The sequence below is a fragment of the Phalacrocorax aristotelis genome, chromosome 23 (genome assembly GCF_949628215.1).
Source record: "Phalacrocorax aristotelis chromosome 23, bGulAri2.1, whole genome shotgun sequence".
Classification (NCBI taxonomy): domain Eukaryota; kingdom Metazoa; phylum Chordata; class Aves; order Suliformes; family Phalacrocoracidae; genus Phalacrocorax; species Phalacrocorax aristotelis.
In genome coordinates, this window is record NC_134298.1 from 8027294 (window position 1) to 8052954 (window position 25661).

The following is a 25661-nucleotide window of genomic DNA, read 5'->3' on the forward strand; positions in this document are numbered from 1 at the left end:
CTCAGTAGCGGTGCCTTTGTCAGACATTGCAGCTGCAAAGGCAGCAGCTGTGAGGAGTTGCAGTACCAGGAGTAGATGTTAATAGAATGGTCCTGTTTTGCCAGCAGAAGGGAAAGTCTCAGGGAAATTTGAACAGCGCTGTAGTTGTATAAGGAACCCCCAAAATGTCCCAAGACACCCAAGAACAGCCCCACCCACCCCACAGCAGCTCCAACATCACCATGTTTGAGTACATTCTAACTGTGTGCAAAGAGCCTGCAAGAGTGCCAGGTACTAGAGGGTCCCCAGTCACCTCTAATCAGCTACTGATTAACTGATTTAACCTCAGCAGGTTTGCTGACCATACCAAGCTGGGAGGAGTGGCCGATACACCAGAAGGCTGCGCTGCCATCCAGTGAGACCTGGACAGGCTGGAGAGCTGGGCCCAGGGGAACTCATGAAATCCAACACAAGCAAGTGCCAGGTCCTGCCCCTGGGGAGGAACAACCCCCCGCATCAGTACAGGCGGGGGCTGAACTACTGGAAAGCAGCTCTGTTGAGAAGGACCTGGGGGTGCTGGGGGACAGCAAGTTGACCGTGAGCCAGCACCGGGCCCTTGGGGCCAAGAGGCCAGCGGTGTCCTGGGATGCATTACAAGGAGTGTGGCCAGCAGATTGAGAGGGGTTATCCTCCCCCTCTACTCTGCCCTAGTGAGACCACATTTGCAGTACTGTGTCCAGTTTTGGGCCCCCCAGTTTACAAAGGATGTGGAACTCCTTGAGCAAGGCCAGCGGAGAGCTATGGAGATGATCAGGGGACTGGAGCATCTCCTATATGAGGAAAGGCTGAGAGACTTGGGTTTGTTCAGCCTGGAGAAGAGAAGACTGAAGGGGGATTTCATAAATACCTATAAATATCTAAAGGGTGGGTGTCAGGAGGATGAGACTGGGCTCTTTTCAATGGTGCCCAACAACAGGCCAAGGGTCACTGGGCACAGGTTGGAATACAGGAAGTACCACTTAAATATGAGAAAAAAACTTCTTCCCTGTGCGGGTGGCAGAGCAGGGGCACAGGCTGCCCAGGGAGGCTGTGGGGTCCCTTCCCTGGAGACATTCACACCCGCCTGGACGCGGTCTGGTGTGCCTGCTCAAGCAGGGGGTGGGACGGGATGATCTCCAGAGACACCTTCCAGCCCCTGCCATGCTGGGATTCTGTGACTGGAAGCACTTTCATTTTCTTTACTAAGGCAGGGACTTCATGATGCCTTGTTGCTTCTGTGTTTATCTGTTCCCAGATGTAGTGTTTTGAGATATACCCTTCTTGCTGCCCTCTGCTCTGCCTGATCTGATGGCTGGATCAAAACAGGCCTGCAGCTGAGGACTATGCCTGAAGCCTTTTTGTTCCCCAGAGCAGTCTGCTTGCCCTCTTCTTAGTCTAGGACCACCTAATGACACCCTAACTCTGATAGGACCTCTGTACCTGGTTCAAAACTTCTCCCAAGGCACTTGTGCCCCAGAGGAATCTGTTGCCCCTCTGGGCCCCTTAGGATCTATTTGGCATGATACTCGGGAGCTTTCCTGAAGCCTTCCTTGTGTCCTACGGCCCTTTTCTAGTTCTGTAATCCCCCTCTGACCTCTTTAGTTCCCTTAGAACCCCTCCTGAGTCATTCATTGTGCCACCGAGCACACTGGCTTCGCTCTGTCCCCCTTAGGGCTCCTCTGCTGGTCCTTTTGTTTCCTTCAGCTCTTTGTACTCTGCTCAGAACACCTCCTGAAGCTATTGTTGTGCCCCAGGGGCAAGTATTGCCCCACTTGCCCCCTTAGGAGCCCTCTGCTTTTCTACCAACCCTTTTGGAGACCTTCACTGTTGCCCTGAGCATTGCCTCCACCCTCTAACCCCCCTAAGATGCCTCTAGGGCTCCCCTGAATCACTCAGTGTTGTCATGGTTTAGCCCCAGTCAGCTGCTTGTTCACTGCCCCCACCCCAGTGCTGGTGCATGATAGGGGATGTGATACACCCACTCAATGCCATGCTCTTTGGCCCAGCTGTCTATGAGGATGTTTCAGAAATGAGTCCCTGTCGTGGTTCAGCCCCAGTTAGCAACTAAACACCACGCAGTCGCTCACTCACTCCCCCCACCCTGTGGGATGGGGGAGAGAATCAGAAGAGCAAAAGCGAAAAAAAAAAAAACAAAACCCACACCCAGACTTGTGAGTTAAGAACAGCTTAATTAGAATAAAATAATAATCATAATAACATTGTTTTCATACTAAGTCCAAAGCACAGCACTGTGCCAGCTGCAGTGAGGAAAGTTAACTCTATCCCAGCTAAAACCATGACAGTCCCATTGTCTGACTCAATTCTTTCTGGGGTGCTATGTCACCATAAGGCTTGTTTTTCAAGGCCCACGATAGCATTTCAGGCAGTGGCATGGGGCACAGGACGTTTCCAGCCATCTGGTGGTTGCTTCCACTATTGTAAGCACATGACACTTGCCTTGGAGGGTTTGTGGGAGTGTGATATAGTCAATTTGCCAGGCCTCTCCATATTTATATTTCAGCCATCGTCCCCCACACCACAGAGGCTTTACCCGCTTCGCTTGCTTGATTGCAGCGCACGTTTCACATTCGTGGATAACCTGCGCAACAGCGTCCATGGTCAAGTCCACCCCTCGATCACGAGCCCGTCTGTATGTTGCATCTCTCCCTTGATGGCCTGAGGTGTCATGGGCCCACCGAGCTAGAAATAGTTCACCCTTATGTTGCCAGTCTAGATATACCTGAGCCGCTTCAATCTTGGCAGCCTGATCCACCTGCTGGTTGTTTTGGTGTTCTTCAGTGGCCCGACTCTTGGGTAGGTGAGCATCTACGTGACATACTTTTACAACCAGGTTCTCTACCCAGACAGCAATGTCTTGCCACAGATGAGTTTGCCTCTGTGCTGCCAGTTCTGCTTCCACTGCTGCAGCCAGCCCCACAGGGCATTTGCCCCCATCCAGGAGTCAGTAGAGAGATAGAGCACTGGCCACTTTTCCCGTTCAGCGATGTCTAAGGCCAGCTGGGTGGCCTTTACCTCTGCAAACTGGCTTGATTCTCCTTCTCCTTCAGCAGGTTCTGCAAGTTGCCATATAGGACTCCATACAGCAGCCTTCCATCTCCAGTGCTTTCCCACGAGGCGACAGGACCCATCAGTGAACAGGGCATACTGCTTCTCCTTTTCTGGCAGTTTGTTATACAGTGGGGCCTCTTCAGCACGTGGCACCCCCTCCTGTGGTGATATTCCAAAGTCTTTGCCTTCTGGCCAGTCCATGGTCACTTCCAAGATTCCTGGGCCACTGGGGTTTCCTACTCGAGCCCGCTGGGTGATCAGTGCAACCCATTTACTCCACGTAGCATCATTTGCATGGTGTGTGGAGGGGACGTTCCCTCTGAACATCCAGCCCAGCACTGGCAGCCGGGGTGCCAGGAGCAGCTGCGCTTCAGTGCCAACCACTTCTGAAGCAGCTCGAACCCCTTCATATGCTGCCAATATCTCTTTTTCAGTTGGAGTATAGCGGGCTTCGGACCCTCTGTATCCCCGACTCCAAAACCCTAGGGGTCGACCTTGGGTCTCCCCTGGTGCTTTCTGCCAGAGGCTCCAGGTAGGGCCATTCTCCCTGGCTGTGGTGTAGAGCACGTTTTACATCTTGTCCTGCCTGGACTGGCCCAAGGCCTACTGCATGAACTATCTCCTGTTTAATTTGTGCAAAGGCCTATTGTTGCTCAGGGCCCCATTTGAAATCATTCTTTCTCTGGGTCACTTGATAGAGAGGGCTTACGATTGGACTACAGTTTGGAAGATGCATTCTCGAAAAACCTGCAACGCCTAAAAAAGCTTGTGTTTCCTTTTTGCCAGTTGGTGGAGACATGGCTGTTATTTTGAGGATCACCTCTATGGGGATCTGACAATGACCATCTTGCCATTTGATTCCTAAAAACTGGATCTCCTGTGCGGGTCCCTTGACCTTACTTTGTTTTATGGCAAAACAAGCCTTCAGAAGGGTTTGGGCTATTTTCTTCCCTTTCTCAAAAACTTCTTCCACTGTGTTGCCCCACACAATGATGCCATCAATGTATTGAAGGTGTTCCAGAGCTCCACGCTGTTCCAGTGCAGTATGGATCAGTCCACGACAAATGGTAGGGCTGTGTTTCCACCTCTGGGGCAGTCTATTCCAGGTGTACTGGACGCCCCTCCAAGTGAAAGCAAACTGTGGCCTGCACTCTGCTGCCAGAGGGATTGAGAAAAATGCATTAGCAATATCAGTTGTGGCATACCACTTGGCTGCCTTTGACTCCAGTTCATATTGGAGTTCCGCGTGTCTGGCACAGCAGCACTCAGCACTGGAGTGACTTCATTCAGGCCACGATAGTCTACTGTTAGTATCTGCTCTCCATTAGGCTTCCACACTAGCCAGACTTCCAGACTAGCGGGTCTTACTGATGGCTCCTTGGCTCTCCAGGCAACAAATGAGCTCATGGTTGGGAACCAGGGAGTCACGGTTGATGCGATATTGCCACCGGTGCACTGTTGTGGTGGTGATTGGCACCTGTTTTTCTTTAACCTTCAGCAGCCCCACAACATAAGGGGTTAGGGTTAGGCACTCACAAAACTATATGCAAAGCGGGATGTCTGCCCCGAGCTCATCGGGCAAGGTGAGCGATGAACAGGGAACCGTAGCAGCCGTCATTTTTGAGGTGTGGAATTGTTTGTGAGTGGGCGGCCGCTTCCAGGCGCAGCGGTCACCTTGTCTCTCTGGTTCTCTAGGCACCGTAGGTGGCGGCGGCCACGACATCCAGCCTCATTAGAGTGTGGGCGAGCGGAAGTTCACGGCGCTTCCGAGGAGGCTGTCGTTGCAGAAGTGGCCGGCGTTGAGTGGTGTGACGCTGAGTGATGGCACCGCACGTTTGGAGATGAAGAGTATCCGTGTGACCGCAGCCCCATCCTACGTAGCCTGTGTGGCCTTTTTAAAGGATGGCTTTTGAGCCCCCTGATTTGGAAGGGAAGCTGAGGGGCCGATGCAGTCTTTGTGCAGGTGGCTGGTCGGTTGGGGGAAGCGCAGGTGGGGCAGGCAGGGGTTGTCAAATCAGCGGAGGGTACCGTTCAGAGACCGGACACGTTTGGGCCGAGAGAGGTTGTGGTGTCCTTTCTGCAAAACTGAAGCATCTGCCAGGCAGGGGAGTTCCTGCCTGTGCTTGTGCTGTTGTGTGGATTTTGTAGTCTGTCTTTGTTCCTTACTGTACTCGGGTCTCGATGTGTCTGTTGTTCTCCGTGCTGAGCAGGCACCTAGGTAGCAATATTGAGGGTTTTGCAAGCCCTGGCTCATCGGCATAATGGTAACCGAGAGCTTCCTTTCTCGCATTTTAAGTCTACTGCATAGATTTGTCTTGTGTCTTAAATATTAGACCTTTATAGAAAGTCATCTTTTTGCGGCAGTGATTAAGGCGGCCTCAGTACTGCTGCTGAAGAGCAGTCTGAATACCCAGAGCCCTTTTCTGGGACCTGTTCCCTGCCCCTGAACGTTCTGAGGTCTTTAAGAGTGGCTTGTCGCTCGTGCATCGTCCTAGTTGTGGGTATATGGTTTTATCGCAGGTGATGGTGCGTGACTTCTCTGCAGATGCTATAGCTTCTTCCTCGCTGCCCTACAGATCTTCTCGCCCGGTGGCATCTCTGGGCCGGAAGTCCGTCGTCTCGGTGAGAATTTTCTTAGGTGCCTCGATCACGTCGCTTGTAGTATTTGTGAGCGGTGTCGTTCCGTGCACGTCGATGCCTGTGTCAGAGCTGCTCCGCCTGGGGGTGTAGCAATGGTAGAGTGGGGGAAAGAATAGCAATAAGGGTATATGGTTAATGTTAATATGCGTAGACTGTTTTGGCAACGCCCGTACAACCCTCGTCGGAGCGAGTGGCCGTTGGCAGCGGGCGAGGACGGTAATTTCCGGGGTGTTTTGTGGGTGCCGAGGGGATGACCGTAGCTGTCTGGGAGAGGCAGCTAGAGTGCTAGCTGAGCAGAGGGTGTCTCTCAGCTGTTCAAGCTTGTACGTGCGTGGGGCTTAACATTCGATTGAAGGTATTTCCTTTAACGGCATGCAGTAGTTGGGCTCTAGATGGTATTCCTACGTGGAAGCAAGACCTGTGGAATGGTTAAGCTGTTGCTGTGCGTCCAGGTGACTTGTTCTATCATGCTGTTCTTGCAGAGGATGAAGATGGAGCTGTGCAGGGTGATAGAGCAGAGCTGAGTAGAGCACACTAAGGCAGCGGGTCCGTGTGCAGGATTAAAGGGAAGATGCGACTGAAGGCTATTTGAGGAGCATTTCAGGCGAGGCGGGTCGCAGTGAGGAGACGCATGGGGCTGGTGACTTTGTTCTCTTTGCTCTCAGGAGCACAGCGCTATCCCTAGGGCCTGGCAAGGTTCTAATTGTGGGGCCGGTGCCCATCGGGTGCTTCTTTTTTTGCGTTACAGTTTAAAGTGTGGATCGCTCTGGTGTTTGAGGAGTTTCTGGGCAGTTGTCGTCTGCGGCGTCGTTCCCAGATGCGTGAACAGCTCTGCTCTGTCGCTGTCCATTTTCAGGGAGCGTGATTTCTTTCCTGCATCCTTACATTCTTAGGTCTTGTAGCTGGGCTTCTTGTGCCTCCTCCCTCTCAGTTTTGAGAGGAACTTCTTGTCACGGGCCCTGATGCTCTTCTAATCTTTTTGGATCGCGTTAGGGCCTCCTTGCGTCACTGTCAGGGTTCTGCAGGTCTTGTTGCTGGACGAGCTCTTCTGTCCAGTTGTCTCTCTGTTTGCCGAGAGCGTTCTCTCGTCTCGGAGGCGCGCGGTTTGTAGTGTTTCTCATAGCGTTGGTGTGTGCGTTTTCCGAGTTTGTCTCGGACCGCCTTGCTGGCCGTGTAGAGTCGGGTAGGTGGCACAGCGATGAGAGCTTAGGGTTCATCTGTTGTTATGCCAAGGCTGTTGGGGGAAAGGTTGTACCGTCATCTCGGATTGAGTGGCCCTCCTCAGCGGGCGAGGACCGTAATCACCGTGACGTTTTGTGGGCTCGGAGGCCGTGACCGTGGCTATCTGGGAGAGGCAGCTAGAGTTCAGCTGAGCAGATTACCTCTGCAGGGTGTTCAAGCTTGTACGTGCGTAGGGCTTCATGTTTGATGTCATATGTTTGTTTTAATGGCAGGTTATAGTCGGTCTTCAGGAACCGTTAAGGTACTGCTGTGCAACCAGGCGACTTGTTTGGTATTGGTTTTGGAGATGCCGAGGGATGAGTCGTGCAGGGCGATGGAGGGGAACTGAGGGGACCGATGTAAGCGGGTGAGTTGGTGCGTGGTGTATATAGAGGGAAGATGTGACCGATGGCTCTATGCCTCCGTTGCTCCTTGAATTTGTCTTTTGTTTTGGTTTTGAAGTAGCGTAGCAATGAGCAAAGCGTGATCGGGGCACCGGAGGCAAGTCGAGCAAGGCAAGTGGTGACTGGTGGGGCTGAAGTAGCAGTTCTTTTCTGAGGTGTTGTGTTGCTGGTGAAGTTATAAGCAACGCGTGTCGTTTGGGTGTTACGGACGGCGGGCGAGCTGAACACGGCACCTGGAAGTGACGTAGGCCGGGTGGGAGGCTGTCGAGGGAAAGGAGTGTATCTGTATCGTGAAGAAAATCCTGCACGGCTGATTCCACTTGCTGCTCAGGTAATAGCACGTACGGGGCGAAACATTTGTGAGTTCAGGGATGCTACAGGTAGTCCACGTCAAATGCAGAGAAAAGGCAAATTTGCTGCCACTGCAGAAAAGCTGATGAAAAATTGCAGTCGGCAGAACCTGCCTCATTCCTGAGTTAGTCCCTTGGTTGTTACAAATGTTTTCCTTTCAGGTAAAAGAATGAACTTTCGTCTGTGATGAATTAAGAGCTGCCTGTTACATTTTTTAGGGTCAAGTGTTTCTCTTCTGTTTGTTCGTACTAACTTTATGGGTAAGTTGGAAATAGCCTTTTATTTTTATATGCATAACTAAATTTTTAGTAATATGTGGCATCAGTATAGTTACTGGCATCTAGGTGCTAGAAAATGAGAAATAAATATGACGGAAACTGGTGTTTAAACTTGACTTTTAGTTGATTTTTGTTTGTTTGTTTGTTTTTCATTAGCGTGTTGATGGCATGTTGTCCTGTGTGGCTCAATCCACATTCTGTTCCGTGGAGCCTTCAGTCTAGGACCTTCACGTAAAAAAAAGTTTGCTCTTCAAAGAAGGGGCTAGTTATTCATAGGATTCAGCTGCAGACTTGGAAAGTCTCTGAAGTACATGATTAGAATTAAAGCCAAATTTCACTTAATGTAGCTGCTGTTTGTCTTCACTTTCATTAATTTCCCCACTGCTCCATCATGGTTGGGAGCTCTGACTCACAATTTTTTTCAGTCTTTAACACATTTTTTTTCCCCAAGGAGATGCTACGTTTAAAAGTTAATTAGTTTCCTCGCAAATGTGTCAGCCAATAGAACTGAGTTATGGTTATTAAAACCGTAAAAATTACACCAGTCTTACAGATCTGGACTATTTCTGAACATGTATTCGTTGCATGCAAATGTCGTTGGGATACAGATCATCTGCACTTCATGCTCTGGTAAGACAATATGCTGAGACAGGGTGAGCTCCAAAAGAAACAAAAGATACAAGATCATGGTTTGGTTTGGTTTTTTGTGGGGTTGTGGTTTTGGTTTGTTTTTGTTTGGTTAGGTTTTTTGTCTTTTTTTTTTTAAAGAGTGCGATGTTAACTAGTAGTAGCCTGCAGAACTCTAATGCTGCCCGACATGTCCTTTTCTTATCTTTCACTCCTATTACATGTCTGTAATTTTCATTTGGATGATTTCAGAAGAGCAGCTAAGTTACTTGCCTGTGTAAATACGCTGGTAATGCCAGGAAGATAAATGCTTGAACCAGTATTGAATAACTTGGCTACAAGTAGAATTTCTGAAGGAAGAACAACAACAACAACAGGAAGCAAATAGCAAGTTCTCAAAAATTTGTGCATCAAAGAAGTCAAAGTCTTATGGCCAAATGTTTGTCATTATGTTCCAAATGGCTATTTTTGGTAAACATAAATTTTCAGGGAATTCAGGGTTGTGTGTGGCAAAACATGTCCCTCTGTCTGTGTGTCCTGCTACACGAATAGCATCAGTCAATAGCATGTCCAGTGGCAGGGCTTTTGTTCCCTACTCTCAATGTTGCCATAGTAATGTTGCAATATTTAGACCTAAAATATGTTTAGGAATGGAAGGCAAATGCCTGCTTTCCATAACGGCTATGAATGCTGACTCTTTTCTCTGATGCTTTCCTGTGCATGTGATGAAGCTGTTTTATTTTTCTCCCTTGTTCCTGGTCTAAATGTTCCTGAAGCTGTTGCTGCTGTGGGTTTGCCATTTCTGTTACTGCATTTTTGTAGAGTTCTAGTTATGGATCATTTCTACTGTGGCAAAGTGTCAAGACAGAGCTGTCGGTTTAAAGCTTCAGAAACTACAGTCATTGAAATCAATAACTCCATGTAGGTAAAACTGGTCTTGTGCATGCAGCTGTGCTTGCAGGGATGCTCAGTGGCTCCTCAGCAAAACAGCAAGGTGTGCGTGGACATCCGTTGGGTTGTGCTCCGAGTGTGAGAGCGTGCTGTGTTTTTGCTGATTGGAGGTGGAATAGAGCACGTGCCTGTTAAATGTGAGGACAGTCAAAAGCTAGGAAGGACCCCAAGCAGGCTTGGTGGCACAACTGCAGTTTTAAAAGGTCTTGACCGTTTGATGAAATGGCCTGAAAAAAATCATTCCTTTTTTGTAAGGAGGTAGTTCACAAGGACAGATGGGTTGCTGTGCACTTTAAGAAAAACATTCAACTTGGGGCATATAGGGTGAGGAAATCTAGGCTATACTTAGGCTCGAGACAATGTATGGAGATCTCCCTGCCTCTCACCTGTGTGTATCTATGAAAGTGAGTTCTAGCGAAAATAAATCTGCCAAGGAGTCAAAAAAAGGCATGGTCATTTAAAAAAAAATGCAAAAGCTCTGGTGGCCTGTAGCAAAGATGATACAAAATACTTTTTCTTCCGCTCAGTTGTAGTCTTAAGAAGCCTTCACAAAAAAAAGGGAAGCTTTAGATTCCTACCCAGCTTTATGCTAAAGGGATTTTTCCTCTCTCAGCAGAATGTCAGCTGCCACCATTTCACTATAGTCACCCTTTTTCTGCCATGAAAGTACAAGACAGATGGAAAGAATCCATAGTGGTCTGCAGTACAAGGTATGTATGCGATGTGTGCCTGCGTTTTCCCTAAGGTATTTGTATTATGGACTTTAAAGTTAACATTAAGAATGTACCAACTCTCTTTCTATAGTTTTTCTATGAAATATTTTAACACAAATACTAAAAAGGTCTGTTCTGGAGCGTGTTATGCCTGTGCAAAGCTTACTTCCCTCCATTTGTTTTCTCCTCCTGAAAGCGTAATCGTGTTAAAAGAGAAGCTGCAGCCTGAGCATTCACATGCCATTCAGGGAGTCGGACAGATGCCACCTGAGACTTAACTGCTAGGACCGGAGTCCCTTTGCAGCAGGCAGCTCCACTGAGCTGACGGGTACCCCTTTTCGACTCCTTGCTCACACACACTCCCTCTTGGGCACTTTTTCTCCTCTCAGGCTCGACCCTGGGTTTCCCTGAAGCACAGTCTCAACACGATGTGTGCCAGGCAAGTTTTTTGAGTGATACAGCAGTGAAGAGCAGCTTGAGGTGGGTGCCCCTGGAGAGGGACCCAGAAAAAAGGAACCTCTGGGCAATTATACCCTTACAATCTAAGTTTCCCTCCCCTTACCCGATGGTTCGGTCCAATAGCGATATTTGGGTCTGGGGTCTCCTTATTCCTGATTGGATCCTTTCTCTGTCTCCAGGCAGGACATCCCTTTTCTTATCTTAACGGATGCAGCTTCTGCTGAAGGTTGTGGCTACCTTGTCTGGTTCGCACTGGTTCCGGGGCCTTCCTTCACGTTGCTAAGTAAACATTCAGTGTGTGGTCAGCATATCTAAGTGAAAGTTCCCAGTTTGTGGCCTTAAGGCTTTAGCAAGCCTTGCTTCTGATGCCACGTATTGGATTCCATTTGAGCTAGGATGTGACTTCTACAGTCGTCCGTTTCTGTGTGCTTACTATTAAATGATACTGTGAAAATAATTTTGTACTAAAAGAGGAAAGAAACTGTTAGTAAGAGTTCAGATGTTTAGAAGAAACAGACTTTGTTTTCACGTGTCCTGGTTTTGGCTGGGATAGGGTTAATGTTCTTTCTAGTAGCTGGTACAATGCTGTGTTTTGGATTTAGTATGAGAATGATGTTGATAACACACTGATGTTTTAGTTGTTGCTAAGTAATGCTTACACTAGTTAAGGACTTTTCAGCTGCCCGTTCTCTGCCAGGCGCACAAGAAGCTGGGAGAGGGCACAGCCAAGATGGCTGACTCCAACTGGCCAAAGGGATATTCCATGCCATATGACATCGTGCTCAGTATGTAAACCATGGGGAGCTGGCTGGGGAGGAGCAATTGCTGCTCAGGGACAGGCTGGGTGTCGGTTGGCAGGTGGTGAGTGGTTGCATCGCTTGTTTTTCCTGGCTTTTGTCCTGTTTCCCCCTCTGCCCCCCTCCCCCCTTGTTTTCCTTTTCATTAAAATTTATTATTTTAATTATTAAAGTGTTCTTAACCCACAAGTTTCCTTACTTTTTCCCTTCAGATCATCTCCCCCATCCCACTAGGGGTGGAGGGGGTGAGCGAGCGGCTTTGTGGTGTTTAGCTGCCTGCCAGGTTAAACTACAACGTCATGATAAAAGCTTTATGCTTTTTCATTCAATAAGTTCTTTAAATACCTTATGGTAGGACTCAAAAACCTTACTGAGATACTAGTGTCTAAAAAGTAATCAAGGTCAAAGAGGAGATGTAGACAAGATAGGACAAATCGGCGTCACTTCAGCATGTTGTTTTCCAGGCTTTCCCAAGAAGCATTAGCAGCCTTGTAACTAGTGACGGTGAGTCCTGATGTGGTTTTGGTGAGTTACTGGTTCGGTAGCGTACTTCTTCCTTAACCTACAGTGTGCAATTTTTGATTCAGTTGGAAAGTGATTTTTCAGAATGGAAATCTTTCTCATTCAAAGAAGTTGCATTTTATAAACTTCCATCAGACCAAGTCCTCAGAGAGATGATGTACTTTGCAGTAGTCGTCATCAGCCTTTTCACTCATCACAAGACTTTCAGTCATCAGAAGACATCACTCCCTTTAAGAAAAAAAAAAAAAGTCAATTTCCTTCCAAAGACCCAAGTGCAGCACGTCTTCCAAAAGTTGATGGCATTGCTGGTCCTTGTTTCTCAGTTGTAACAGTCGAGGTATCATAAAATATGTTCCTCTGCATGCTTCAGTACAAGCAAATACATTAGCAAATCGGCCAGTCCTTTTTGGTAGCCTTATGTATTGTACAACTGCGGATAGGATTCCCCCGCCGCCAAAGTAAAACCACATGGGGGATCTCTTATCTCACTGATTTTTTTTTAATCATAAATGAAGCTTTAAAAAAAAGGTGAAATTGATGATTTACAAACTGATTTGCATTCTTTAAACTGTAACTGCCAAATAGCTATAGTGTATGATTTATTAGGTGTATTTAAGCAGTTAGGTATTTAATAAGAGAGGCGACTGAATATTTTGGGGTTTTTTCCCGTGATAATTTGAGGGACTGTTGTAAAGTACATTCTTTCAGTCTTGCTTTCAGTGGTGCATTTCCCTGGCAGTTCAGCAGCACCTCTTGGGCAGGGCAGCTGGGCGGATGTCCCTCCCGACTCCATAACACACAAAAGCCCCCTAGTCAAATTACTGCTATTTTAGAGGTAGATAATCTAATGGTGTGCATTAACAACTGTGCAAGTTAAATTATTGCAAAAGGAAAATGGTATGTTTTTATAGCTTAGGTATTTTTATTGAATGTGTATAAACACACGCACACCTTTTTAGCATAGAGTGAACTACTGAGATTTGTTCTTTATTTTTTATTTTACTCTTTAAAGTTTGACACTTCATTTTTGGCTTTATTGAGCAAGTAAGCAAGATGTGCAGCAGGGAAAGTGCTGTAGCTGTTGTGGTGGATCTGTAAGTGTAGATTCTGATTACGGTACACCCTTATCCTGCAACCTCACAGGGTTATCTCACCGCAGTGGTGCTGTAAGGAATGGACGGGACTTCTTCTGACACCAGCAGGAGCGTTTAGTTTTATGTGAAGAATCTGTTCAAAATGGTATCAATTAGTCTTAATACTACGTTTATCTGTTCAAATCACACTAGCATTTAAAGGATGTGTTGTACTTAGAGCTGACCTGTTAACCTAGAATACTCCGGCTCAATTTACTTCCTACCCCTTATTCTCACTGAATTCCGGCATTTTCTTCTGTTTCTATTCTTTCAATATGCTAAAATCTAGTTTGGGATTTGTGTCTTTCAGATGTCTTGTAGGTGTCTTGTGATGTTCAATGGATACCCCCCAGCTCAGGTTTGCCTGCTGGTCGTTAAGCATACTGAAGACAAAATACAGCTTGGGATTGCTGTTTTTCAGATGTCTTCTAAGTGTCTCGTGATGCTCAAGAGGCTGTTGAGGGAAAGGAGTGCGAGACGGGGATCGGTGCAGGCAGGCTGTGGCATCGGGCAGCATCTCAGGAGGTGCCTTTTCGCTTGGCTTTTTGCAGGTGCCGCTGGCAGGCTGGGAGCGGTGCTGCCGCATGCCTGTGAGAGGTCTGAGAAGGTGGGGCAGCGGCCAGCATCTAAGACCAGAGAATGCTGTGGTCTGTTGTCGAGCTGTTCAGTTTTGTAGGTAACACATGGGCTGTCTTTGGAACGGCGTATGAGCATTAGAAGTGAGCTGGGTAGTAATGAGGAAGTCACGGGGCGGTGATTTCTCACGAGTGTAACGGTAGTTTACTGTGCGTTGATACATTTGGTGCCACAAGCGATGACGGAAGCGGGGTGTGATGCTGGAATCTGTGCAGAGCAGGTGAGCCGATGGGCACGTTCGTTTTGATGAGGGGGGTGCTCTGGAAGAGATCTGTGTTGACCCGTGTGATACTTATTGCTGACCTTGGTGGTGCTTGTGTTCTCAGTTGTAACAGTCAAGATACCATAAAATACGGTTCCCCTGCATGCTTCGGTACAGCCAAACGCATTAGCATCTCTGCCGGTCCTTCTTGGTAGCCCCATGTATTGCAACACTGGGGATTTGCTTTGTGTGGTTTTTTTGTTGTGGTATTTTTTTTCCCCAAAAAAAGTAAAACCAGATTGGGGATCTCTTCACTCACCGATTCTTCTGTCATAAATGAAAGTTTAAAAAAAGCTAACATTGTCTGATTTACGATGTGACTTGCGCTCTTTCAGCTGTAACTGCCAAGCAGATGTAGGGTACGATTTGTTAGGTGTACTTAAGCAGGTAGGTATTTGTTGTAAATATTTAATGAGAGGCGACTGAATGTTGTGGGGGGGTGTTTCCCGCCGGTGTTTTGAGGGAGCGCTCTTAAGTATTTTATTTCAGTCTCGCTTTCGACACGCGTTTCCCTGGCAGTTCAGCAGCATCTCTTGGGCGGGGCAGCTGGGCGGACGCCCCTCCCGACTCCGTAACACGCCAAAACCCCCCAGTCACGTTGCTGCTGTGTATTTTGAAGATAGATAATCTTATGGCTGGTGTGAACGGCTGTGCGAGTTAAATGAACGCAGAAGGAAAATGGAAAGCTTTTATAGCCTAGACGCTCATATTGGATGTGCGTAAACACGCGCCCGCCTTCTCAGCACAAAGTGAATTACTGAGATTTATTCTTAATTTTTTACGTTACTCTTTCAAGTTTGACACGCTTCACTTCAGGCTTCATTGAGCCAGGCAGCAAGACGTGCGGCGGCAGGGCGAGGGCTGTAGCTGCTGCAGTGGATCTGTGAGCGGAGGTTCCGGTTACGGTACAACTTTGCCCTGCAGCCTCACGGGGTTATCTCCCTGCAGCGGTGCCGTAAGGAAGGGATGAGACGTTTTCCAGCACCAGCCAGAGCGTTCAGTGTTACGCGAAGGATCTGTTCAAAATGGTATCGGTTAGTCTTAATACCGTTTTCAAGTGTTCCAATCACTCTAGCTTTTAAAGGATGTGTTGTGTTTTGACATGACCCGTTTGCCTGGAATCTTCCTGCGGCTCAATTTCCTTCCTATCCCTTATGCTGACTGAGCTCCTCCATTTTCTTCTGTGCTATTTTATTCACGTGCTGAAATATAGTTTGGGATTTCTGTTTTTCAGATGTCTTCTAAGTGTCTCGTGATGCTCAAGAGATGCCCCCCGGCCCGGGTTTGCGGGCCGGTCATTAAGCGTGGTGAAGGTAAGGGGCCATCCCTCTGCCTGGGGGCTCCCGGCTCTGTCTCCAGCGGGTGCCCCACAGGTGCGGCTGCGAGGGCTGCCAGGTGGGGAGAGTCGGGGCCCCCAGGGACCGGGGCTGTTTGTCGCCCCGGGGAGCCCATCCCAGCGCGGGAACAGAGCCGGGAGCATGGCCAAGCAGAGCCTGAGAGAGACGTGACACCGTCCTCTGGCACGCTCCCGCTCCGCCGTGGGGCAGCCACCAGCCTGCGGACAGGGGCTGGGGGGGCTGCAGCTGTTTGGGGGGCTGCCCCACCTTTTAGATTTTAGCAGAGCTCCCCCTTTTTTGGGGGGTGTGGGGTGTGTGTACCTTTGTAAATGGCACTATTAAAGTAATGAGCTGCAGGTTGGAGCAGATTCCCTTGTTTAGTGCCCTTCTTGGGGGTGAAGAAAATTGGGGGAGTCCCGGGGGGGGTGATGATGTCATGCGGGGCGCCCCGGTGTCACTGGGGGAGCTGATAATGCGTCAGAGGAACAGGTGAGTGGAGGCCTGAAAATTCAGGGGGGCTATTACAAAAACCTCTTATTTTATATATATTGAAATGTAATATTAATTTATAGGTGTATAAAGGGATTTTAAAATAAGAACTTATCTCTCCTATATTATATAACGGATTTCAGGATACAAAAAATCTACATCGAGATATAGGGTTTTAAAACACAAAAGTAACTCGACTGTCTATATATCTAAATTAAAAAATAAAGGAGTTTAAAATGAAGAAAAAGGATAGATGAAGGAATTCAAAGCAGAAGAAAGTCTGACTAGAGCGAGCATCTACGCTTAGTGTGTGTTACATAGTCTAAGCAGATGTGTAATCTAAATAGAGGTTATATAGAGTGAAATAAGCCTAGGTGTAACTGTAAGTAGATGTCTAAATAGAGAAGTCGAAAAAGATTGCAGTGTCAAAGGGTAAGTAAGCAGATAGCTAGTCTAAATAGGTGTTTTGTGTATGTGTTAATGTGGAAATCTAAACAGGTATGTGTAAATAGATATTCTGTGTAAGTGTAAATAGCCTAAATAGGTGTAAGTGTAAATTTAATAGCTAAGTCTAAACAGGTATTGTATGTAAATGTAAAATAGTATATATAAAATATAGATGTACTCCATAAGGATGTGTAAGTAGACACATAAGTGCAAATGTCTATGCTATATAAGGTTGTTAAAATGCAAAGAAACCATGTTGATAAGAGATGTTTATAGAGAGGATTTAAAAATTAGACACACACCCCACCCCCACCCCCCAATCAACTGAAGGCACAAAAGCACTTTCAAATGCTGTCGCTTCCCCGTTCTCCTTCTCCCATCCCGATTTGGGGCCGATTCCCCCAAATGGGGACTTCCCCCTCTGGGGCTGCGTAGGCAGCCTGGGAGCTGCTGCCAGGGCAGAGAAACACCCCAAAGCCCCTGAGTCTGGGTCTGCAGTGGGCGGTGAAAAACCCCAAACAGACAAAACACCCAAACAGTTTTGGGGGAAAGAAAACAATTTGGGGCTCCTCGGAAAGCCCACTCCTGCTGGGTTTGTGCAGCTGGAAAGGAGGGAGAAAAAAAAGGTGGTGGTGGGGGAACCCCACTAACCATTCTCATGCGCAAAACCAGGAGCAAAAATCACTGATTTCTGTGTTGTGGAAAGGGCCAAAGAGACCCAGAAGTGAACCGTTTGGAAAAGCAATCCCAACTTTGACCTTATGGAAAAGCAAAAAAAGCCAAAGGAACAAACCCCAAAAAAACCCCAACAACAAAAAAAGCCAAGCCATCCAAACAGAAATCACCAACACCAAACGACCACTGATACAAAAATTCACGGATACTATCCTTCAAAGTCCGAACCTCCCCATAAGAGGAAGCAGAGTATCCAGAAAGTTCCTGAAATAAAACTCAATAGCAACAAAGTCACTATTAAGCAGGCATCCTTTATTACAGCGCTGGGCAGCACTGGGGATTGATCCACCATGAGTGCTCCAGTGATTCAGTAAACTTCCAAAGATTATATGCTATAAAGTCATACATATTCATAAGATTCACGAGGATTCATTAACATATGTAAAAGCTCAAGCTGCATGCATAGTTGTCTTTTTAGTGGTCTTTGGGAGTCCTCCAGTGGTCTCTGATGGTCTTCCTCACCTATCCGCTGGTTGAACTTTGGGTTTCCTTTGCCCATATATAGTCATTGAATTAGCTCCTCGGTCCTTTAGCCTTGGACTGCCACAAGGGGCTGATTTAAACTAGTTCCTCGAGTGCTTATCTCGGCACTGATGTCCTGAGTCTCTGTTATCAATGAATTTACGAGCTTATGCACCATCTTTTTAATCCCATCTGGCACCAAGTTGCATTCTTCAAATCTTTGAATCTATCTTTGCAAGGGAGGAAACCACAAGAGAACAAGGATGCTTACAATAAGGATTAAGTCAAGGACTGTCAGGGGTTTAGTTCTATCACCGCACCAAAAACCCCAAATTGGGGAAAATTTGGGGTGAAACACCAGCAGTTTGAGGGGCATTGCTGGGGCTTATCTGGAATGGATTCTCCGGAGTGGGTCAGTTATCTGGAGCGGATCATCTGCTGCAGGTTAGCCCAGGTGAGTTGCCCGTTGTGGATTATCCACAATTCCAGAAGATTTAGATTTAAAAACTACAGAGCTAATGGAGTGCCACAACCGCCCGGATGTAACTGCAGCCGCTTTGGGGGAATGCCCCAGCCCCCCCAGCCACCGCTATTAATTACTGCCAAGGAGAGCGAAAGGGAATGTAGAAGCAGTGAAGGTGAAATGTGAGCAGTACGCTTTTTCCTAAGTCATCTCTTCGTGTCAGGAGAGGAAAGAAAATGGAAAGAAGATGTTTGCAGGTGGTCTGTGCTGGGTTACCTGCGCGTCTCTTCCGTGCATCCTTGAGGAGACATTTAGCTCCTGTTGGGCGCTCGCAGGTGGAGACAGGGCGAGCTGGAGGCAGGATCGGTGCCGGCACTGATAAAGGGATGGGCAACGAGCTGAGAGAAGAGGGGGCAAGGGCTGAAAAAGGGTCACCGGTTCTGCAGGGAAGGCAGCGGGATGTGACTCGGCAACCGCTCTGACGAGTGCAGGGTCATTCGCTGCGATGAAGTCAGGGTCTGCGGCTGGCCCGGAGAGGCAGCAGAAATCCCAAACTCTTTGCAGGGGTACCGGCCAGATTAGGGCAACACCTGAACAGTAAAACCATTTAGGGGAAGCAGAGCTGGGCTGCACCGCGTGGCCAACCTCCCTCTTCTCCGTGAGTCCCAAAGGGGCAGCTCCAAGAATGTGCTGAGAATTCATCCCTTGCGCTAAAAATGAGACGTAAGTAGCACCCACCCGTGAATTTTATGGGAAGGGAAGGGAAGGGAAGGGAAGCACAGTGAGAGCTGGGCTTGTCAAAGAGTAATGGGGGTGGTGGGAAGCGTAGCTAGAACCGGAGAGCTACAGCGCAAAAGCGAAGCGGACGGGACGCAAAAGTAAAATGGTGCACAGGAATGCTGAGGAGAGAACTCCCGCAGCACGCAGGAAATCAGTGTCAGAATCTATTTTCTTCTGACTGCCAAATTAAAAATAACGGCACGCTTTGCAACGCTAAGCTCGCTCTAATCGTCTGAACTGTTTCTTTCCAACCCCCCACTGCCCCCAGCACACCGTTCAGCCTCCTCAGCCTGAAATGCCTTGTTTTCCTTTTTTTTTTTTTTATGACAGGGCAACTTCTGTTCCCGAGGTGGTGCCTACAGTACAGCTATCTCTTCGAAGACAGTTTGGTTTAGGTCAGAGAATGTTTAGCCTGGACTGAATCAGCCTCTGTTTCTATTTCTGGAAATCGTCGGTCCTGTGCATCAAGCCCGGAAAAAAGGAAATATGAACCAAAGGACGTGGGGCCTGCAGGGCTAGGAAAATATTTGAGAAGAGGTTCAGTGGGGAAATGACTGTTTGTCTGTGGGGCGTCCAGGCAAGCAACCCAGCTGCTAGAAAGCGGCGCTGTCCCCAGGATGGCCTCGGCGGTCCCGTCGGAGTCGGGGGAACAAGGACAAGGCAGGGTGAAGCATCTGGCCTGCCGTGCGGAACGTGACTGTACAAAGCACGTGTGATGCACTGCAAGTTTACTTGTTTAAACTGTGAGTTAAAGAAGGTGTGCAGTTGCTTTGTAAACAGCCGACGCTCTAAAGCTACACCCATCTAATTGCTAGCTGTATTAAATCTATCGTATTGCTGTTTCTGCATTAAAAAATAAAAAAGAAAAAAACCAACACGCCTATGTAAGCACTTCTAAGTACAATGGAAAACCACTGTTTAACGCGTGGCATGTGTGGGTTGTTTTTTTGGGGTGGGGGGTGGGGTGTATGACAAAAACCTGCAAGAGACACACGCACATACGCACATGTCATGTTTAGCGCTCACCTAAACCCAAAAAAGAAAATCCACTCTTTATTTTGCAGCATTAGCATTAGCTTCCAGCGCACAGCCTGAGCGTGCACCTCTGCTCTCACCGTCTGCTCCCTCTTCAACCGTGTGTGGCTGTCATCAGCTTGCACAGGCTTTGCTTGTGCACGTTTCCGCGACAGCTTACGAGAAGGCAGGCAAACAAACTCAGCAAGACGCGTAGTGCCTTCCTCTATGGGCTCCGTCCAGCCTTTGTTAAAATGAGCAGAAAAGAAATCTTCTACTGCCTTTACCCTGACTGACTCTTACAGAGAGCATCTGACTTGACCCGCAGCAAAGCGATGCCCCAGGCAGCAGCACGTATTGGCGCGGACCGCGGTTTCACCCACCTGTTTTACTGCGCCGGTCCTTTCCCACGGCCGATGCCGCAGATGTGGCGCGCCCCACCCCCAAACCTCTTTACGAGGGTTCCCTGGGCTCTGCAAGTCGCCTGCTGGACATGTTGCTGATTCAGGCACGGGCAAAGTCAGCTTCTTCGCTGGCCTCGGGCCAGGGCAGCCCCGTACCTGAGGGAAACTGAGAGTATCTCCAGCGAGATCTCACCGGGAGGCTGGGACCTCATCAGTAGGGGAGAAAGCCAAGCGACTGACACTGAAAGGGAGCTCTTTGCTAGGCTGTAGATCATAAAGTTAAAAAAGAAAACAAACCTGCCTTTTTAAAAATGCCCCCTTTTGAGTCTGCCACGTTTGATACAGATTTTTTAAATTGCAGGGTATATCTCCTACAAGCCTCATGCAAAGGGAAGTGAGTACCTCTGGCTCTCAGGACAAGGGGGTCCCTCAGGAGCCCAGGTGCTCATGCCAGCCGGCATCTGGCACAGCACAGGGCAGGAGCTTTGGCAGTAGTACGTGAGCTGAGAATGAGAGTCTGGCAGCACTGCATGCTTCTCCTGTGAGCTGCCGAGGCTCGCGCACTGTACCTTCCACAAATAAAAGGCCAGAAGAGTCAGCATTTCTGCTAGTTCCAGCCTCATCCGTACCCTCGTCGGTGTAACTGTAAGCAAGCGTCCCGTAGTGACTGGGAGCGTGGCAGCTGGGCTTCCTGCGCTGCCTTAGGTTGTGCCCTTGGAGAGACCCTTCTCCGAGCCCCGGGGTGGGTGGGCTGAGGTGCCGTTCAACGCTGAATAGGCACGAAGGCCTGTAAACAAAATGTATTTATATTGCACCCATACCCGGCAGCCAATCGCCGCTTTATTTACATATTCTGCACCTCCTGCCGACGCTTTTAAACTTAGCCGATATTGCTGCAGTTTTCACTGACGGGGCAGGGGACTGCCACGCTGCAGGGGGAGTGTCTGGGTGTCTCCCACGGACACAGACGTCCTCAGCTGGGTAAGGACAGGGTGAGAGCTGGAACAACTCTGCTGACATGTAAGGGCCGTCCCAGGGCAAGGCTCCTGGGTCTGGGGGCTGAAAGGCGAGCCGCGCTGGGTGGTTGGTGTGGGAGTTGTGGAGCAAGTAGGGGGAAAAAAAAGCAACAAGAAAAAAACATCCAAATGTTTCACAGCAGGTAGAAAGCTTGGCAGAAAGCAAACTGAATGCTGTAAAGACAAAAGCCGAAAGCCGGCTATGGACTGTACGAAAAGAGTCAGTGGCACGGAAAGAGCTTATTTCTTCAACTGACCATAGGAGGCTTTTTGTGAGAAAACACAACACCTCTTCTTTCTGCTATGGCGTGGTACCGCAGCAGTAATGGGCCAGAGCGTCCGAGCACCTTTGGCAGTATCGGTAACGGCCGGGGCACGGCCGAACTGCCAGCCCACCTTCCGCACAAGGAAAACACCACTCCCCTGGAACGCCACGCAGACCCAGGGCGGGTAAGGCGGAGGCCGAGCCCAGGCGCCCCCATTGCCAAGGACCACCTTGGCCTTGCAGCGTCTCACGCTTCGGGGTGTTTTGCAGGCCGTGGCTAAGCTCAGGCCCCCTGCTCGTGGCTGCCCCCGGTCCCCCGGCGCCAGTCGGGCCCCAGCCCCCAGCGCAGTGCGGCGCAGGGCAGTGACCCAGCAGGGCGGCCCCACGGGCCCCAGCTCCCCCCCCGCCTGCGGCCAGGGCCCTGCGGCCGCCGGCCCCTTCCTCCTCTGCTCGCTCCCGTCGCGCACGGCTCGGTATGTGTCACGAGCGGCAGCCCCGTTCAGCAGCTCTCGGAGGGCGCGCGGCTCTGCCCGGCCGTGACCGGGGCCCGCAGGGGTTTCCCGCTCGCCCCGATAAGGAGCCGGCCCCGAGCCGGCGCGTCCCGCCCCGCCCGGCCCTCGGCGCCCTCGCGAGCTGAGCGCGGCCCGGCCAGCAGGGGGCGCTGGCGCTCACCGGCTGGGCGCGGGGGCGGTCCGGCGCGGGGGCGGGGCCGGTGGGGGCCGGTCCTTCCGGCCGCCCTTTAAGGGCCGCCCCGCGGGGCTTGGGCTTCTGGTGGCGCGTGCGCGGCGCGGCGGAGCGGGAGCGGGGGCGGTGCGTGTGGAGGCCGAAGCGCCGGTGCGTGGGGCGGCCGGGTCGCGAGGCGTCCCTGTGCGGTGCCGGGGCCCCTCTGCGGCCCGGCGTGGGAAGCCCGCGGCCGGCGGAGCCTGCTCGGAGCTGGGCGGGGAGCGCCGCAGCGGTCCGGCTGCCGGCAGCCATCCCCTGCGGTGGCCGGCAGCCCCTCGGGACGCCTGGAGGCCTGGCGGTGCCCGAGCCTCGCCTGCGGCAGCCGCCTGAGAGAGCAGCGCGGCCGTGGCCGGGGGCCGTAGAGCGCTGGTGGGTGAGTTCGGGCAGCGGGGGGGGGGGGTGGGGTCTCCGTGCGGGGCGGGGCCGGGCCGGGGGGCTCCGTGCCCCGCAGAGAAGCCCCGGTCGGGCATCGTTCGCTTCCGAACAATGCAGGTCTGTCCCTGGTTATTTTCTGTGTACAGTGTTTCGGGCCACCTGAAACCCTTTAGCCGGGTAGGTTTGGTGCGGGGAGATGGCAGGTCTGGAGCCTGAAAGATCTCGGGTGGGGGGCGTGGGGGGTATTTCTTGCCTTAAAACTCTGAGCCCACCTCGTGTGTCATGTGTTATCATGTCGTGAGTCTCGTGGCTGTGGCAAATGGCTCAGTCGGGCGTTTTCTGATAACTAACTTCTGAACGTGTGCGTGTGTAGGCACGGGGAGATTTGTGCAGGGTGACGGAGCCCCTTGTGCTTCTGTGCTAATGTCTACCTGTTCTAGACCTCCAGTGTTGGAAAGCCTTTGTTTAGTGCCTAGTTGTGCCTGCGTAACAAATGTTTTAGCTGCTGATGTGTTATACCTCTGCTACGAACTTCTTCCTGGGTGGCTTGATTGTTTCTGGTTGTCCGTGTAAATCTAGGCAGCTATTTTCTGCCCGGTGGTGAAGCCTATCGCTTTGGATAACAAAGGGCAGGAGAGCAATAAAGAAAAAGGGAATCCGTCTGCTGCAGCTCCTTGGAAACGATTCGTTCCTTATTTTCTGCCGTCGGGGAGGTGTTGTGCTTTCCAGATAATGCAGCCTCTCCTGTGCCTGTCCACGCCGTGCATTTTTGTCCTGCCCTTGCTTGAAAAGGCTCTCCTTGCCTTCCTCCTCTCTGCTGCAGTTGGCTTAATCTCTCGCTGCTCCTGCTGGAAGAGGGATAAAGGGAGTGTTGTCGATCGGGTTGTTAAAAGCTTTTTCGCGGGCTGTAACGCGCGGGAAAGGGTGGGCGGGGGGGGCAGCTCAGTACGGGGGAGGGGGGAGGATTAGTCTGCGGGGAAAATGGGAAACCAACATCACTTTCCCCTCCTACGGCGCAGCCCGGCCGCACGGCTCCCCGGGGATGCCCCTGCCGCGGGTGTACCGTGTGTGCGCCCCCCGCGTGGGGCGGGGGGGGACGACACACACCCCTACACCGTCGGCGGCACTGGGGCAACCCCTGCCCCAGGGCTCCGCGCTCGTATCCGGGTCTCCCCGCTCCGGCACCGCATGGGGCTGGACGCACCGAGGACACCCCGGGGCGGCTTCTCGCGTCCGGGCGAGAACAGGGCCTGGCCCCGAGCAGCAGAGCGGGCACCGCCGGTAGCTCGGAGGAGCGGGGCCGGCTCGGCTCGAGGCGTCAGAGCGAAAAGGCACGAGAACCGGCCCGGAGCGTCCGGGGGTTGGGTGGGGCGGCGGATGGTCCGGTGGCCGGGTTTGGCTTCGTGCCGGGCCGTGGGGCAGCCGGAGCCACGCCGGGGGGCAGGTGAGGAGCCGCGTGGCCGGGCGCGCTGTGGGTCGGCGGGTTTGGGCTGTGGGGTCTCCCGGTCCGCGGGAGGTGGGGGTGCGGGCAGCAGCGGCCCCGGGCCGAGCGCTGTCGTGGGTCTGTGGTTGGGTTTTGGGGCCGAGCCCGTGCCCGGCCCCGGGGAGTAGGGGCAGCCCCACCCGGCTCTCGGCTGCTCCTCGTCGGGGTCGGGCGGCGGCGGCGACCCCGGCGGGGGCTCCTGCGGTGCCGGGCGGGTCCCCCCTTGCCCGCGAGGCAGGCAAGGACCCTGGCTGCTGCCGCCCTGGTTTGCTGGAGGCGGGCTGGGCCCGGCCCCCTGTGGGGTTGGGGTGCGGGCCCGGCGGTGCCGGCGCTGCCGGGGAAACGAGGCCTGCGAGAGCAGGAAGAAAGCGCTGCCGGGCCGGCGCTGGGCTGCCCCGCCGGGGTGCGGGGCCGGGCCCGCGCAGTTCAGTTCCCAAGGCCTCCCCGACAGTGCCCGCGTGGGCCGTGGGGGTGCAGGGCTGCGGGGTGGCTGCGCTCTCCGCGGCCCTGAGCGTTGCCCGTGGGGACTGCTGCAGGGGAAAGCAGGGGTTGGGCAGGGTACGAGGACCCTCCCCGGAGGTGGGGGTCTGGTCACATCGGACCCCGAGGTTCGGGAGGCCGGCATGCACCAGAGCGAACTCGCCACCTGAGGCGGGTCTCTGGAGGAAGGGTGCTTTTTGGATCCAGCGCAGCGCACCCTCTTTGGGTCCAGCTCTTCTTTCTGCGCTGCTCAGAATAGTTATTAACCAATTAATTAAACATACAAACTAAGTCACAACAGCTCTATCGGCTCCATCGTGGTTTGGAGCCCTGAATCGGTTTCATTTGGTGTCTAACACGTTTTTTCCCCAAGGAGAGGCTACGTTTCAAAGTTAATTAGTTTTCTCACAAGTGTGTCAGTTGATAAAATTGAGTTACGATTATTAAAACCACAAAGGTGGCAGGAGTCTCACAGATCTGGTCTATTTCTGAAAATGTCTTCATCCCATGCAAATGTCATCGGGATACAGATCATCTGCACTTCATGCTCTGACAAGACAATATGCTGAGACAGGGATGAGCTCCAAAAGGACTGCTGAAAAGAAAAACAAAAAAGCACTTCATGAAGTCATGGGTTTTTTTTGTTTGCATTTGGGGGGGGGCGGGGTGGCTTTAACAAAAGAGTGCAGTGTTGGCTGGCAGCAGCCTGCAGAGCATCTTTAGTGGCTGATCTTTTCTTCTCTTTCACTCCCCTTTCAGGGCTGTAATTGTCATTTGGATAGTTTTAGAAGAGCAGTTAAGTTCCTCGCCTGTGTCAATGTGCTGGTAATACCAGGAAGGTGAATGCTTGAACCTGTCGGGTGGGTGGGAATAACTTGGCTGCAGGTAGAACTTCTGAGGGAAGACCAGCAAAACCAGGAAGCAAATAGCAGGTTCCCAAAAAATGTGCGGGTGTCAAACACAAAAGTTTTATTGCCGAATGTTTTCGGCAATATGTTCCAAATGCCTATTTTTGGTAAACATAAATTTTCAGGAGATTCAGGGTTGTGTGTGGCAAAACATGTCCCTCTGTTTTTGTGTCGTGCCGCACAAATGACCGGCGGCAGG

The 25661-nt window shown here is 50.9% G+C and overlaps 2 long non-coding RNA genes across 8 annotated transcripts; one reads left to right on the forward strand and one right to left on the reverse strand.

Annotated features, from left to right (window-relative positions):
* Positions 1-4678: 4678 nt before the first annotated feature.
* LOC142067765 (uncharacterized) lies at positions 4679-19669 on the forward strand. Of its 7 annotated transcripts, XR_012664145.1 has the most exons (7): positions 6340-7963; positions 10176-10269; positions 10662-12053; positions 13605-13859; positions 15316-15394; positions 17027-18737; positions 19125-19669. It is a non-coding gene; the product is annotated as an uncharacterized LOC142067765 (long non-coding RNA). The 7 variants fall into 7 exon arrangements; XR_012664142.1 differs by lacking the exons at positions 6340-7963; positions 10176-10269; positions 10662-12053; positions 13605-13859 and adding exons at positions 13136-13150; positions 14970-15115; XR_012664141.1 differs by lacking the exons at positions 6340-7963; positions 10176-10269; positions 10662-12053; positions 13605-13859 and adding an exon at positions 4679-6331.
* On the reverse strand, positions 14756-17951 carry LOC142067766 (uncharacterized). The gene is made up of 2 exons (XR_012664149.1): positions 17872-17951; positions 14756-15097 (listed from the first exon to the last, which is right to left on the reverse strand). It is a non-coding gene; the product is annotated as an uncharacterized LOC142067766 (long non-coding RNA).
* Positions 19670-25661: the final 5992 nt, after the last annotated feature.